The sequence below is a fragment of the Peromyscus maniculatus genome, chromosome 20 (assembly GCF_049852395.1).
Source record: "Peromyscus maniculatus bairdii isolate BWxNUB_F1_BW_parent chromosome 20, HU_Pman_BW_mat_3.1, whole genome shotgun sequence".
NCBI classification, from domain to species: domain Eukaryota; kingdom Metazoa; phylum Chordata; class Mammalia; order Rodentia; family Cricetidae; genus Peromyscus; species Peromyscus maniculatus.
Window position 1 is genome coordinate 10,587,743 of NC_134871.1, and position 14,994 is coordinate 10,602,736.

The following is a 14,994-nucleotide window of genomic DNA, read 5'->3' on the forward strand; positions in this document are numbered from 1 at the left end:
ATCCTAGCTGTGGACTTCTGGACAGAAGCTGGGCAGTGGTGGTGCACACCTTTAATCCCAGCATTTGGGAAGCAGAGATAGGTGGATCTCCAATTTAGAAGCCAGCCTGGTCTATATAGTGAGTTTCCAGGGCAGCCAGGGCTACACAGAGAAACCCTGTCTCAGAAAACAAGACAAAACTAAACAAACAAACAAAATAACCACATCTGGACAGATGATCAAACCTCTCTCTGCCAGCCTCAGTCTTCAGTGGAATGGGTTTGTTGCATGATTTTGACTCTCCTCCTGACTCCCCCCACCCCCGCCCCACCACACACACACACACACACACACACACACACACACACACACACACACACACACACGGACACACACACACACGGACACGGACACACAGACTGTGGTACTGTGTGTGAACCTGAGCGCATATGTGTGTGGTCAGATGGCCGTTACATCAGCGTCATTTCCACAATGTTAAGGTATCATTTTACGAGATGCATGTGGTTTCTGATCTCTTCTGTAGACTCTTACTAGCTATGTTCTTAATTTCCGTAGGACTTCGATGTGTACCATACAGAAACAGAATCTGTGCATCCGTGTTTGTTTCGACCTTTTCTTCCAGTGTGTTTCTAAGGGATCAGCAGCTGATGGTTTGGCCGGGTCTGACCCCACACCACCATCTCAGTCGTAGCACGGGACATTCTTGAGTAGGTGCTGGGATTCCCAAATTAGTCTAAGAGAAAGATGGATGAAAGCTGTCATGGTTCGGCAAAAAACCAGTTGTGACTTTTTTGTTTTGGCTCTAGTTCAAACTAATTCCTTAATAACTAGAATTCCCTTGCTCACCTCTCTCCCTTAGGGATTAGAACCAGCAGGGTAGCCTCATCCTTGTAGCAGAAAGTATCTTCAATGGCTTCTCCCAGCCCAGGCCTTGCAGCCATCAGTACTTGTAGTTATTACTTATGGAAGGGCAGAAGGGAGATCCCTGGGCTCTTCCGACCAACAGCTCTGTTCCCCAGTGGGACATCCTGGCTGAGACTGGCTTCCCTTTTTTTTCCCAGACCACGACCACAGCTGATTCTTCCTGCAATTAAGTCATTACCATTATTTCATAGCATGGTTTTTCCTCACCCTAGAGATGTAAAGTGTTAGGGCAAAATGCAGGCATTCATGCTGCTCGTGCATTTAGGGAGTTGGGGAATTTGCCTTTTAATTACTGTGAAAATATGATTATTTAGGGACGAGGCACCATCTCTGCAGAGCCTGCAGGATTTTGCAGCAACAGGAATCAGGGTTCATGAATAAGGGCTGAAATGGGTGAGTTGGCAGGTCCTGGGGGGGAAGAGCAAGGGGAGTGAACGCTAACAGTCCTCAGCATTCTTCATTGACTCCAATCAGATTGTGAAGGTGCGTTCCTGCCTCTGCCTGGCTTTCCTGTCTGTAACATGGGTTCGTGCCAGCTGCCCCTCAGCTAGGGCTCCGGGGGCACCTGCAAGTGTCTAACAAAATCAACTAGTTAAGGGAAAGTGCTTACCTGCCTAAGACCTCCAGGCCTTAATCACACTCATTTCCCAGCAGAAGGAAGCCCGGCCTTTGTTTTGCATAACATCCCACAGATTTAACTCTAGCTCACAGCAAGATGTCTTTGGTTTCTTAAGGCGAATAGCTGCAGCCTGTGCATTTTGCTTCCCACAATGTATTTTAAAGCTTTTAATGGCCTTCTTGGCCACTGTCAGCACGGAATCTCCAGCTCCAGTTTTGCTCAGCACTGTCCTGTAGGTCTCCACTTAATCCCTACCTTCCAAGAGGATCAGACTTCTTTTCCATGTGTCCACACAGAGCCATTTATGATTCACTGTAGCTGTTGATTTTATTGTGTGCTTCCCAAACAAGACAGTGAATTCTCTAAATGGGTTTGTTGTGGTGCTCCTGATGATAGAATGCCTGGTACTTTAGGATTCCAGTAAGAATTACTGATGGGTGGGTAGGTGGATGAATGGATGGATGCACAAATGAATGTTTGAAATGTCTTTGTGTCTTACATTTTATTTGGTGTCTCTTACCTAGCCTGTCCTCATGACCTAGAGGACCCACACACACAGGGGGACCTAGTAGAAGACAGCCTGTGGAAGAACTAAAGGCAGATTGTAGGTCTTGGTGTCAAGGCCCCATGGCAAGTTGGGAAAGTAAAAATCACGTAAAGTCTTAGGAAAAGACATTAAAGTTTCTGCCTTCCAGAGGTAGAACTGAACATGCTTTTGGTTTGCCCCTGTTCTGTGTTCTCAGGAATTGGGAAGAATACCCTAGGCAGAGGTTGGCCCCAGGAAGGGTCTCATGTCTGATTCAGCACCCACATAAAAGCTCTGACCAATGCCAGGCATATCTCTGGTTGGAAAAACATACTTGAGTCCAATAGATTCCATTGTAGTCCTTGTGGGATCCTTCAAACTACAGCTCACTTAGCTGGCCCAAGACACCCTCTAGATGCAGCAGGGCAGGAACGCAGTGGCATTGGAATTTGCTCCTTGGACCCCAGGAAGAAACTGTCTCAGTTTGTATTTCCTGTCAGTTTTTAAAGTGAATTTAGACAAATTAGTTGTATGCCTTTGTTTCTTTTTCCATAAACTGGAGGAAAGGCTGGGCTTTGTAAAGCCTGCAATCCCAACACTCAAAGGACTGAGGCTGAAGTTCAAGTTCAGGCTAGTATACATAATGTGATACATGCATACCTTCCTGTATCGAGGAAAGGTGGTACGGTACATACTACTGCTCACCTTCTGGTGGTTTGCTACGGCAGTTGGCCAAGTAGACATAAAGTGCTTTGCAGAGGGCAGAGTGTGTCATAGATTGTCAATAGATGCTCATTGTCATTAGTAGCAACATTTTGATTAGTTGCAGGAGTTTCTGTGGGAATTCCATGCCAGCCTTTATGGCTGCTTCCCTTTCAGGCTATGACAGATACGACATTTCCATCTGTCTTGTCTGCCTACATGCCTTTGGCCCCTACTGTTTCTACAAAGACCCACACATAGTGTCCAGAGAATGGCACTGATCATCCTGCATTTTACCTTTAAATATCACTTTAACAAGGGGTATTGAAACAGTCTTAAACTGTCTGGTAATCCATACTGTGCAGTAGCTAGGGTGTGGGCATGCTGTGTACACAGGCATGAAATAAATTAAATAGTGCTGACAGTATGTGTGTGTGCCCAGCCAGCCGCCCAGATTTCTTAGATCATTTAAGCACATTTCATGTAATGGAATGTGTTATGACTTCAGCAGCTTCTGAATAAAAGTTGGAGGAGGGGGAAAAAAAACTGAAACATGGCACCAGCCAGGCTTCCCCAGGGAGTTATTTAAGGCAGCTTGGGCACTTCTGGGGAAATTGGGCTTCCTTAAAGAACAGCCACTGTTCTTTTAGAATGCCAACCCCTCCCCCACCCCAGGGGGATGTCCTTCTTTTATTTTTAGATTGGAGGTGAGAATGTGAGTCCAGATCTATTGTCGGGCGTCTTTCTCTGCTCACTTGGAGTCAGTCTTTTCCTCTCAGTTCTGCTCTTGTGGTATCTTGGGCAGGTGGTTCTGCCTCTTCTGGCTTCCCTGGTTTTCATCTGGGGTGTTTAGACTAAATAACTTCTTTGTGGTGCCTTCCAGCTGGTTCAACTTGTGATTTCATTATTTCCCTGCTTTGTTGTTACAGGAAACATAAATACCATGCCCCAAACATCAGATAGGAAAGTCTTCATTGATTACGTTGAAAACTTACTCTTTCCATAGTCTGAATTTTAGTGTGAGCTCAGCTGTTTCCATACTTTACATTCCCTTTCCCCTTCTCCTCCCTTCCTTCTTTCTGTTTCTTCTCTCCTTTCCTCCCTCTCTCTTTCCCTCCTTTTCTTCTTTTCCTTTCTTCCCTCCTTCCCACATTTCTTTCTTTCTTTTTTTATTTTGAGGGAGGGTGGGAGTAAGAGTTATTTAGGTTTTATTTCTACAGTTCCATAGGCCTTGCTGGATGCATGGTCATTTGATCTCAGTGGAAACTACCTATGCTTGGACATACACCAACATTCTTGCTGTTGGCAGGTTTTGGAAGCCTGCGGCCAGGGTCCTAAGGCCATCTGAGTCACTGGTAATGAACCAGACTGCCTGAAATGCTCCAGTGGTTGCCTTTTTGGCACTTGGCAGGCAAATCTTTTTCATGTTAGTTTCAAGGTTGTCAGATATCATTATCCCCAAGTATTAAAATTTTCAAAGAAAGGAGGCAGTGTGTTTGATTTATAGAATAATTATCTAGCTTCAGCTCTAACTTGGCTTTGGCAATGGTTTTGCAAGCACTCGAAAATTAAATCCATTTTTTATGGCACTACAAGGTATTATCTCACAGCAAATGATAATTAAACACCTGTGAAATCAATTAGCCCTTTAAGCAGGGGGAAAAAAAGTTTTCCAATTATGTTTTCACACCTCCAAAACTTTTATAATTCCAAACCCAACACTTGTGGAGAGGGGTATGGTTGATTGGCGGCTGCTGGGCTAATAACTTTCCAAAAAGATCATACCGAAATTTTGCTTAGAATTAATCCTGAAACAGTTTGTGTAGGTGTGTACATAGGAAGAGGACGAAATCACTTTTGCAATCAACTCTCCACAGCTATGTATCGGACACACAGCTGAGGCATCATCTTCTCTACGAAGGAAGTTACTCACTTTGTGTTTTGATGCCAAGTTCTACTTGGCGGTTTATTTAAAAGCCTTGACGCTTTAATGGAACGGAGCAAAAGGATGTTCCATGTGACAGAAGTGCTCCCTCTTGGAGGGTCCCATAGCTAAGAGCTCCGAACCATCTCCAGTGCAGATTCACACCCTGAAAACAAACCAATTGGCTAATGGCTGAAATTGAATACAATGGAAAACCAGGGACCACAGCCAGCAGTTTAGCTTTACAGTGCCTGCACTTCATCACCTTGGCCTTGGTAACAAATTCACTGTTCTGGATGCTTTTAAAAGATGATCGATACTTCCAAAGCACAGGGGCGCATAATGCATTTGACATCTTCTGCTTGTGACTCAGAACAATAGCTGCTCCAAGAAGGTTTCACCTCATCCTTTCTGATCCTCGCAGGTACTTCAGTTTGCTCAGTGTTTTCTGATTCTCTGTCTTGCGAGGTCCCCAGGATACCTTGTTAGATAGGCAAAGTCAAAATGACTCTCAGTTTTCTAAACAAGAATAGACTTGAGTCAATGTGGCTTTCTTAAGCTGAGTATGGGGCCAATTCCAAAGGAGAAATTTTATTGTGAATATTCGTCCCTGCAGGCTTTACAACATCACTTTACACATAGATGTTAAAGTATGCTTCTAAAGTTTTTTTAGGTTGTTCCTGAAGACATTTGTAATGGCTCTTGCTTTTAAAGCAGATGGCATTTAGAGACATTGACAAATCTTAACATTAACTGGAGAAGTAAGACTAGCATTTCATAGAACAAAGATGAAAGGGGACTTTTCAAGGTCTGTTTGGAAACATACGTGACTTTTTCTTGTGAACACCAACAGTAGCAATTGGATGCTTTGCAACCTCATAAGCATTACAGACCCTGAAGAATGAGATGAGGGTGCAATGCTCTGACATTTGATCAACAAAGACATCATAAAAGATTACTCTAGGCCAGACATATACTCAGGACTGGGGTAATAGTAGTGAACAAGAAAAGGTGTGTTCCTGCTGTTACACAGTATGTGCTATGTTTGGGCGGGAAAGAACAGTGAGCCCTCCAAAGAATATGCTTGAATTCAGGCAGCCTTCAGTGTCAGGACAGAGCCACACCAAGGTAGTGGGAAGGCCTGCCCACAGGCCAGTCTAGGAGCACCTCTCTGAGGAGTATGCACATTGATGGGCATCCTAGAAAACATCTGGAAGAAGAATATTCAGGTCTAAGGCACAGCAAGTTTAAGAATGAGAGCAAGTGTGCTGTAGTGAGAAACTGAGAACTCTGTGGCTATCCATGGGAAGCGAGAAAGGGGGATGTTGAAGCTGTGGGTAGAGGCTATTTTAATGCATCCCCATATCCCAGGGGTGTGAATATTGTTCTAAGCAGCTGGAGGAGCCATTGGGATCATTTTACCCAGAGCATGACATTTAACAGGGTTCTTCAGTCATTTGATAGAAAGCAGATTTTAAGGGGCTAAACATTGGGCTTGGTCTGTTTTAAAGCCAATGGGAACTTGAATGTGCTTCTGTTGCTGAGCGCCTTCTCCCTGGGAAGGAGGAGGAATAGCACCGGAGAAGCACGGGAGCGAAGGATGGGAGCACACTCTGCTTTCTGCAGAAGGACAGATTCTGCTCGTAGGCAGTCCTAGACCGCTGTGCATCTTCGCTTCCCTGGGGCTCGGAAGCCTGCCTGGCGTGCAGGAGCTGCTCAGTACTCATTTGTAATACATTGGTTACTTTCTCATAGCTGCCACAAAAATACCCAAGAAGAGAATTTCAAAGAAGGAGCTTTTAAAAGAATATGCTCTATTTAAATACTATTTGCTGTGTGTGTGTGTGTGTGTGTGTGTGTGTGTGTGTGTGTGTGTGTGTGTGTGGCTGTAGGTACGTGGACCATGTGTGCAGGAGCATATGGGGGTCTGAATAGGGTGTCTGATCCCCTGGAACTGAATTTACAGGCAGTTGTAAGCCCTCATGTGGATTGCTTTCAGCCACTGAGCCATCTCTCTAGGACCCCAAGAAGGAATTCTTTATTTTAGCTTAATTCTGATATTTAGCAGTATCAGAGATTCCAGTCTACAATCCTTTGCCCTATTGATCTGGGTTTATGGGGAAGTGGGAGCATTTGGGGCATGGGAATCTGCTCAGATGGTGGTAAACAGAAAGTAGTGAGAGGCAGGACAAGGTCAGGGTAACATGTGACCAGTTTTTTTAAACACATGAGCCTGTTCAAACCTTAACATCCAACAATGTCAGGGCACAAAGGCATCCTCGGGATCATCGCTCTACCTCTCTCCAGTCAGATGCATCTATTTTCTTTATTCCACAGCCCTGTTTCAGAATGAGACATCTCTTTAGCAGCTTCTCCAGAGGACTGTGGAAAGTATAGCCAGCTGGAGGAAGGAGAGGTGACTCATTTCCATAGACTGTCTCCCCCAAAGTAATATTGTGTTTCTGCCTAAAGAAATGGTAGAATCTAGACTTCACGACCTTCCCAATCCCTGAGAAGTCAGCTATCATACAACGGTGGTCCAGTATGTCATCAATATATAACATTCATTTTTTTTTTTTACCATGGCATAAATGTTTTATGTCACTTGGTCACACCCCTGCATTTGCATGTCTATACATCCTCATACCAAAGGGGGAAAGGCACACTTTCTGTTGACATCTTCTTTGATGAAACTTACATCTTACATTTGAGTGCCCTAGATTTCTGTAGCACTTAACATATTAATAGATGCCATTCCAAGGTCTTGTTTGCACAGTCAGTGTCAAAGGCCCGGGACTGAGTTGTTCCTGTCTAAGTCAAAAATTAAAACCCAATTTTGGTGATAGTGGAAGAGAAGATGGGAAGGTGCGGTTATCAAAACCATGGCCTTGTCTCAAGGTTTTGTAATCACTTAAGTGCAGGGATCAGACAGAGGTTTAAGCACTGACCGAGAGTGTGGTGTCTCAGACAGTCTCTGTCTCCATCCTTGCCTTCCCTGGCTATGAGAAAAGCCTATCAGGAATTCCAACCATTTGCCTCATCTAAGGGCAGACAGGGATAGCCAGGGAGGAAAAGAGGTCTTTTTCTTAAATCAAAAAGAGAAGTACTTAGAACATTAGAGTGAGTCCGATCCTTTTGTGGGTGGGAAGCCTTTGCTTTTGGACCGAGTCCGTGTTTGTCATTGGAGAAGCCATCAGGAGGGTCTGCAATTGTTCTCCTCAGCTCAGGCATGGAGGAAGGGCAGGAGAGTGTTCAGCGAGAGCACCGCTGTGCATACATTTGACGTGATCTTCACATAATGCTATTTATCAGGCCTGGTGAAGCACAAATTTCCAATTCTCATCACTGTTCAAGGAGAAGATAACTTTTTAACAAGTTGCCAGACCTTTAGAAATAAAGACAGAGAAAATGGGGTTTTAAATGTACAAAAGGGAAACCAAGAATAAAAGATTGATTTCTGTTTTGTTTTGTTCTGAGTCCCATTGAAATTGCAACATCACCTTGGGCAGGCTTGGTGTGATCAAGAGTTGGATATGTGCTTATTGACTAAAGTTGAGCTTGTCATAATGAAGACTTACATCACTTCATGTTCACCTTTCTTTCATAGTCCCCTATACAACACAGTGTAAGCTGGTGAATGCTAGCCATAGGTAGGTAGGTTATGGACGAAGAAATAGTAAGAGCTAAGCCCTGACTCTTGAAGCCTGAGGGAAGGAAGGGCTTAAAATGATCAACTTAGTAGAGTGAGCAATAGAGTCAAGACAGGCTCCAGGACATGGGTGGTCTCAGAGACTGACTCTGGACATCACGAGTGGAAGTTAGGCAGAAAGACAGGGAAGCCTGAAGTGTTCACTTCCAGATCCCCGTCATCCTCACTCCTGTCAACCAGGGTGAAGCTGTCCTTAGAATATACGCTCTGTGATGCCTGTCTTGTCCAGATCTTCCTAGCCTTCATTCCATGTTTCTGGCCCTGTTCCCCTTGGCCATCTCCTGTAGCACGACACCTAGGGAAAAGCTAATGGTAAGATAATGACCTTGGCCCTCTCCTTTGCTGAGTGGCCTGCTATATATCTCTTCTGGACCATTTATCCATCAAGGGCATTGTTACAGCGGGTGTTTTTATTGCCAGTGTCTCCTCTTCCCTCTGTACCCAGGTAACCCTTTATTTAGCCCTGTCTGAAACACTTCATTTCTAGCCAGAGAATTCTGAATTTTGATTCACATGCCTTAGGACTGAATTCCTCTCAAAATAGTTTTGAAATCTGGCTCGGAGGGTATAAAAGCGGGCACAGCAAGACCTGTGTCCTCCCGAGAGCTCCCCATGAATTAATGTCACAGGTGTGTTACAAATCCCTGTCTTCACCTTTGCTACCTCTGTGTTTCTCCCTCCTTCTAGGAAAAGCTCTGAGAGACTGTAGGACACACTGCAAACACTGCTTTCCTTACACAAACTCCACAAAGTCTTTCTGCATCATCACCTATAAAAGGGGGACAGTATTTGCACCTACTCCTCATGGCGGTTATAACGATAAAATACAAGGGAGCGTATAGACTGTGTGATTCCCTGCTCACAGGAAAGGTTTAATCAGTGGGATTAGTAGTAGTCTAGTTGTTGTCGCTAACAGTCATTGTATTTATTCATGGGTTTATATATTAGCCATTGAACTGCTGTTTGACTAGCAGGAACCAGGATGGTTTTTTAAGACAAGGTCTCTCTGTAGTCCTCACTGTTGTGGAGCTAGCCATAGTAGATCTGCCTGCCTCTGCTTCCCGAGTGCTAGGGTTAAAGGCTTGTACCATCAGGATGGTATTCTACCCCTTTTGGAAGTACACGATATGCTCAATGTATGCTGTGTCCGTTAATGTATGTGAATAATGATTACCACTTTACAGTTCTGAACTGTCAGTGGTGATGCTGTGGGCAAGAGTAGAAACCATAGGGATGATGACCCAGTGTGTTCAAGAGCGTATTTGATGCCAACCATCCCTGTCCTCTCTTTCTTCTGTGGTAAAAGGCAGGTGTCACCGTATCTGCCTGTGTATCAAACCTATGTCCATGGCGATCGTATGATGATACTTATGAGAGTTAGTGCCTCTCACAGGGGCCTTGGCCCATAGAATGCTCCCCCCTCCCCGTTCCTGTATTGAATAGATTTTAAATTGGCATAGAAAGAAAACCGCCTTGTCTAGAAGCCAGGAAGTATGAAAAGATGAATGTAAGTGCCTGTCCTTGGTTTTATACAAGCATCCCTGTCTGCAATGGACAGCCTAGAGTTGGCGGTCTCACACCAGAGACGGCAAAGGGAGGAATACCTAGTTCTTGCCATGACTGCTTGGTTGCCTGTTGAATGTTCAGGGCAGGGAACGGCACCACCTTTAAGTAGCAGCTGCTACTGCAAGGGTGTTGTGTTGCTGATCCCCCCCAAGGCTATCGCTACGCTGATCAGTCACACTCAGTGTGCAGTTCTCGGTCTTTGGGTAACTGATTGACATGTATGTAAAGCAGCTCAGTTATGTGCACAAGACCTGTAAGGACATGTCAGACAAAGATTCCACAAACCCAATGAATGCTGTAGAACCACTGGAACCCATACTTTCCTCTACCATATGTACTTTTCCATGGCATGTGTTTTTAAGAGAACTTAGCACAGTGGCCAGCTGGACTCATTTCCTTACTCCTACTAAATGTTTCTCATGTGTGCCAGGGATCAATTTCATATTGTCCCATGTCCTGACCTTTAATTTTTTTCCCCCTCAAGAGTAATTGAAATTTTAAGCATTAAATCTGGACTTTGGAAGAGGAAGAAGCAACAAGCTTAGAAAACAGAGGCCTGTCATGTATGGCACCCCTAATAGTAAGCTGGGGTAAAGTTTTGGGGAGAAGGCCCAGTAAGTGGCAGCTGCTTGTCAAGTGGTCCAGAGGTGAGCTGAACAGCTTACTAATTGTCTTCATAAAAATCGTATGTCATCAGACACCACGTGTCATGCGGGCTGACCAGAAGCAGCATTGTGTAATGAAGAGAAACTGGCTTTAGAATCAGGGCCCTAGAGTCGGGAGACTGGTGCCGTCGTCCCAGCACTGACCCTCCATTTACAGTTTTTTCAGCTCTGCCTGTGAGACTAAGCGGTGTGGTCCTCGGGGTACTTTGGGGATCATGTCATTCTTGAGCTCCTCAGTGACTCAGTCTCACCCTCATGGAATAATGTCTGAGTTCCAGGAGGGAGCAAGCAAGGGCATCCTATCAGGCCCGTCCTGAGCTAGCAGCCTCTTTAACCCTTTCTGACCTACTCCAAATTGTATGTTCTCCCTCACCTTGGACTCCATCTTCCTGGTGGACTACCTCTAGCCTCAAAATGCCCATCCCCTCCCTGTACCTGCTAGTTCTTGCTCCCCCATCAGTACTTAGCTAGAAGTTCTAGAAATCGGCATGATCTCTGTGCTCCCTTTCCTCACTAACGCCACCTGTGGCCATGCCTTGTCTTCTCTTCATAAACCAGCCCATGCCTCCATCTGAACATCTCCCCACCCCCAGTGACTTATAATTATCTGATAATTTCGGTCTCTTCACTGGACCAGGAGCTTCTTAAGTGGTGCCTAACCTGTGAGAGGCATCCTCCTGACTTTTGCTGAGTAGATGGAAGAGAACACACACACACACACACACACACACACACACACACACACACACACACACACATGTTGCTGCATGGATCTGCATTTCATTTTCCTCATCCCTGGGGCCCTCTGTGGAACTTCAACCATCCCAAGCATTTTGCTTCTGATTCTTTTCATAAGAGATGTGAGTCAAACCTGGGTGTAAACAGAAGAAGAGTAATTACATATAAGGATGGGGGCTGGCGGGAGCAGACCAGCTGGAGATGTTCGCCCAGTTCATAAATAAACAGTGGAAACCAGCTACCACCTCGGGCAGACTGGAACTATGTGAGTCTGGAGGTTAGAGACCCATGGCTGGCTTCTTCCCTGTCCTCTGTGGCTAGCAAAATAGCCGGATCGTTTGGTTAATGCGCTTGTGACAGTGGATCTGTGGAAACCCCAGGCACACTGCAAGCTGCAGCAGTAGCATCCTTCCTTGTACAGCTTCTGATGAGAAAAATGCCTTTAAACTACACGCTGCTGCTGTGTTGAGACGTACTGCTTCTGGTTTCTTGTTCTTTTTTTCTTTAAGGATCTGCTTCACATTTGTCTCTTGGCTGTCTCTGCAAATCTGTTTTTATTTTTATTTTTTTTTATTGTTGGTAGTTTTTAAAAAAATGTTTATTCCATCCCTTCTGATATAATTTGCCATAATAACTTGCAATTGCATACTGCTTTCCTGATTAGACTGCATGTACATAATTTCATTTGCGCTTCACAGCTTTGAGACTCGCAGAAGCTAAGAGATTTGCATGGGGGTCACACAGGAGATCCAAACTCCAAATTCTTCAACCTAGATTTCCTCGTTTACAACTGCCTGTGTTTCCTATTATCTACCGTCTCCCTTCAGCTGTGGTGATTATAGGTATCATTTCCAGAACTGTTTATAAGGTGCTGTGCCTTAGTTAAAATGTATCGTTTGGTCAGCATGGTTAGAAGTGTCATCCCCTTTGGATGAACAAGGAAACTGAGCCTAACCAAATTACCATTTCCTAAGATCACCCTGTTTGCATATAGCAAGCTTGGAATGTGAACCCAGGTTTGGCAGTTGACCCGTGAGCTCTTGATTACTAAGTTCTTAACTACCGGGCCTGTGCTGCTCAAAATGTACTGTGCATTCCAACAAATTCACGTAGAATCCAGGGCTCTTTTCCCAGAGTTCTTGATTGAGTGGGCCTGGGTGATCTTGAGATCTCTGCAGTTCCCAGATAAGGCAGGTGATACCAGTGACTAGAAGAACAGTTGGTGGCATGGTAGGCACCACTCTGCCCCTCTTCTTGCCAGTGACACTGACTCACTACTAGAAACAATGCATTCTGTGTGGTGACAAAAAACTTCAAATGTGCGTTATTCCGTAGCTCATCTTAAATGGGGTATATCCCGTATATTGTTTAGGACAACTTTAGGAAGAAAATTATCATAGCTATTGAGTGGTACTGGCTTCCAGGTTAAATCCAAGGTCATGTCCTTTTAATCGCACATTCCTTTGTTACCACGTCATTTCCTCTGAAGTGGGGACTGGAATGCCTGTTGGCAAACTGGTGTATCAATTAAAGGTGGAAATTCTTAGAGAGCAGTTATCGCATCTCCTTCTCAACTCATTTAGGTTAGTGTGTTTGTCTTTATGGTATGTGCGATGATAGCATGCTGTGCATTTCCCGACTTAAGCAGGAGAACTGGTCTGCCTTAGAAGAGTGTCCCCCCACTTGGCCTCTCAAGCCTACCTGCCTGTCTCCCCCACCTCTAACTAACGATAACACTACCCAGTTCTCCAGCCCTGTAACTACGTGCTGTCCCAAGTGTTATGAAAACGGAGCAATGAGTGTACCTTTTAGAGAATGGCTTTGGGATCAGCATTAACGTCCTTGGGGTTCTTGTATATGTGATTCGTTTGTCCCATTTCATTTTATTTGATTCATTTTTCGAGAAATGTGCTAGGCTATGTCTATACCACAGTCTGTTGTCTCTTTCATGCTTTGAAGGGCATCTCTGCGCTTTCCACTGTAGGGCTATTACAGTTAAAACTGCTGTCCACATTTGTGGTCGGTTTTTCCATGTAAAAGTAAGCCTTCATTTCTCTGGGATAAATGCCCAAGTACAAGTGCTGGGTTATATGAAAGTCCATTTTTAGTTTGAGAAGGAACTGCCAAATTGTCCCCAAAGCAGCCTCACCATTTCACTTTCTTACCAGTGCCATGGAAGAGTTCCTGTTTCCCACACCTCATCAGTGCTTGTTCTCATCGGTCTTCTTCAATAATACCTAGCAGGTAGCAAGTGGTGCCTCGTTGTGTTTTGATTTCCACTTCTCCAATGACTAATGATGTTTGGTATCCTCCTGTGCTCTTCTTGGCACCTTATCCATTTTCTTTGGGGGAAATATCAGTTCAAATTCTTAGCCCATGTTTACGTTGGATTCTCTTTTGGTTGAGTCAGAAGGGTTCTTTACATATTCTAGACAAAAGTTCCTTATAGGATGTATGATTTGAAAATGTTTACTCTGCTTCGATGGGTTGTCTTTTCCCTTCCTGGCAGGAGTTGGGTGTGGGTGTGTCTCCTCGGGTTTAGTTCTCAGTTCTCGTAGGCAGAGGTGGAAACAGGTATAATGGAGCAGGTCATGGAATAGATGCCGGTTATCTAAGGCTGGGCAGATATTTCTCTCTTTTGTTTATGCCTTTGGCACTATTTCAAGAAAGCTAAATCAAACTTTTTTTTTTTTTTAAGTTTTACTAGTAAAATGTTTGTTTGGGGTAGCGGGGAGGGGGCGGATTCCAGAGGGTTCCTATGTGTCATGCTGGAGTGATGGCTATAGTTTTCTTTGGCAACATGAATGCCTTTAGGAGATTTTACATCTTATCTGTTGTTAGATCATTCTTGGGTAGATAAACCACTTCTGAATAGTGTCTGTCTGAAAGCGACAATATGGTGGACGTGTTTCTTAGAAGGACAGACAAGTAAATGAATGGTTGAGTTAAGTAAAAGAGTATCACAGGAGATGGAGGAAAGGATACCGAAATAGGAAGCACCCCAATTGAAACCAGTAGCTGGTTTACACCAGTTAAAGGGTATTGTTATCTCTTCAACTGAAGCTCCTCAGTATTTCATGAACTCATTAACCATAAAATCCAAAAGGGCTGAGCATGCTTAAAAGTTGGAATGGAAAAGATTCATCTCAGTTACTTTTCTGTTGCCATGGAGAGACACCATAACCAAGGCAACTTATAAAAGTAAGCATTTAACTGGGGGCTTGCCTACAGTTTCATAGGGTGAGCCCATCACCGTCCTGCTGATGAACACAGCAGAAGGCAAGCAAAGCATTGGAGCCATCGGGCATGGGGAAGGGAGAGGACTGGGCCTGGTGTGAGACTTTTGAAACCTCAAAGCCCACCCCCTGTGACACACATCCTCCAACAAGGCCACACCTCCTAATTCCGATGACAAAACTGAGACCCCGAAAGCTCCCGTGCTAAGTTCATGGTCTCATAGCAGGTGCTAACTGGCTCAAGGGTGTTTTGCACATCTCAATATATGAATGGCTTCCAGCTTCAGTCATGTGGCTTCCTTTGCTACATCAGCAACTAATGCTTCCGTGCAGCCACTTAAAAGTCACTGTAACTGTCACTTGACTTTTCCCCAGGAGTTTTCTG

At 44.6% G+C, this 14,994-nt stretch overlaps 1 protein-coding gene across 1 annotated transcript in view; it reads left to right on the forward strand.

Annotated features, from left to right (window-relative positions):
* Window positions 1–14,994, forward strand: part of Ext1 (exostosin glycosyltransferase 1) — a 286,667-nt gene that overhangs the window by 230,330 nt on the left and 41,343 nt on the right. The gene's annotated exons all lie outside the window — the stretch shown is intronic.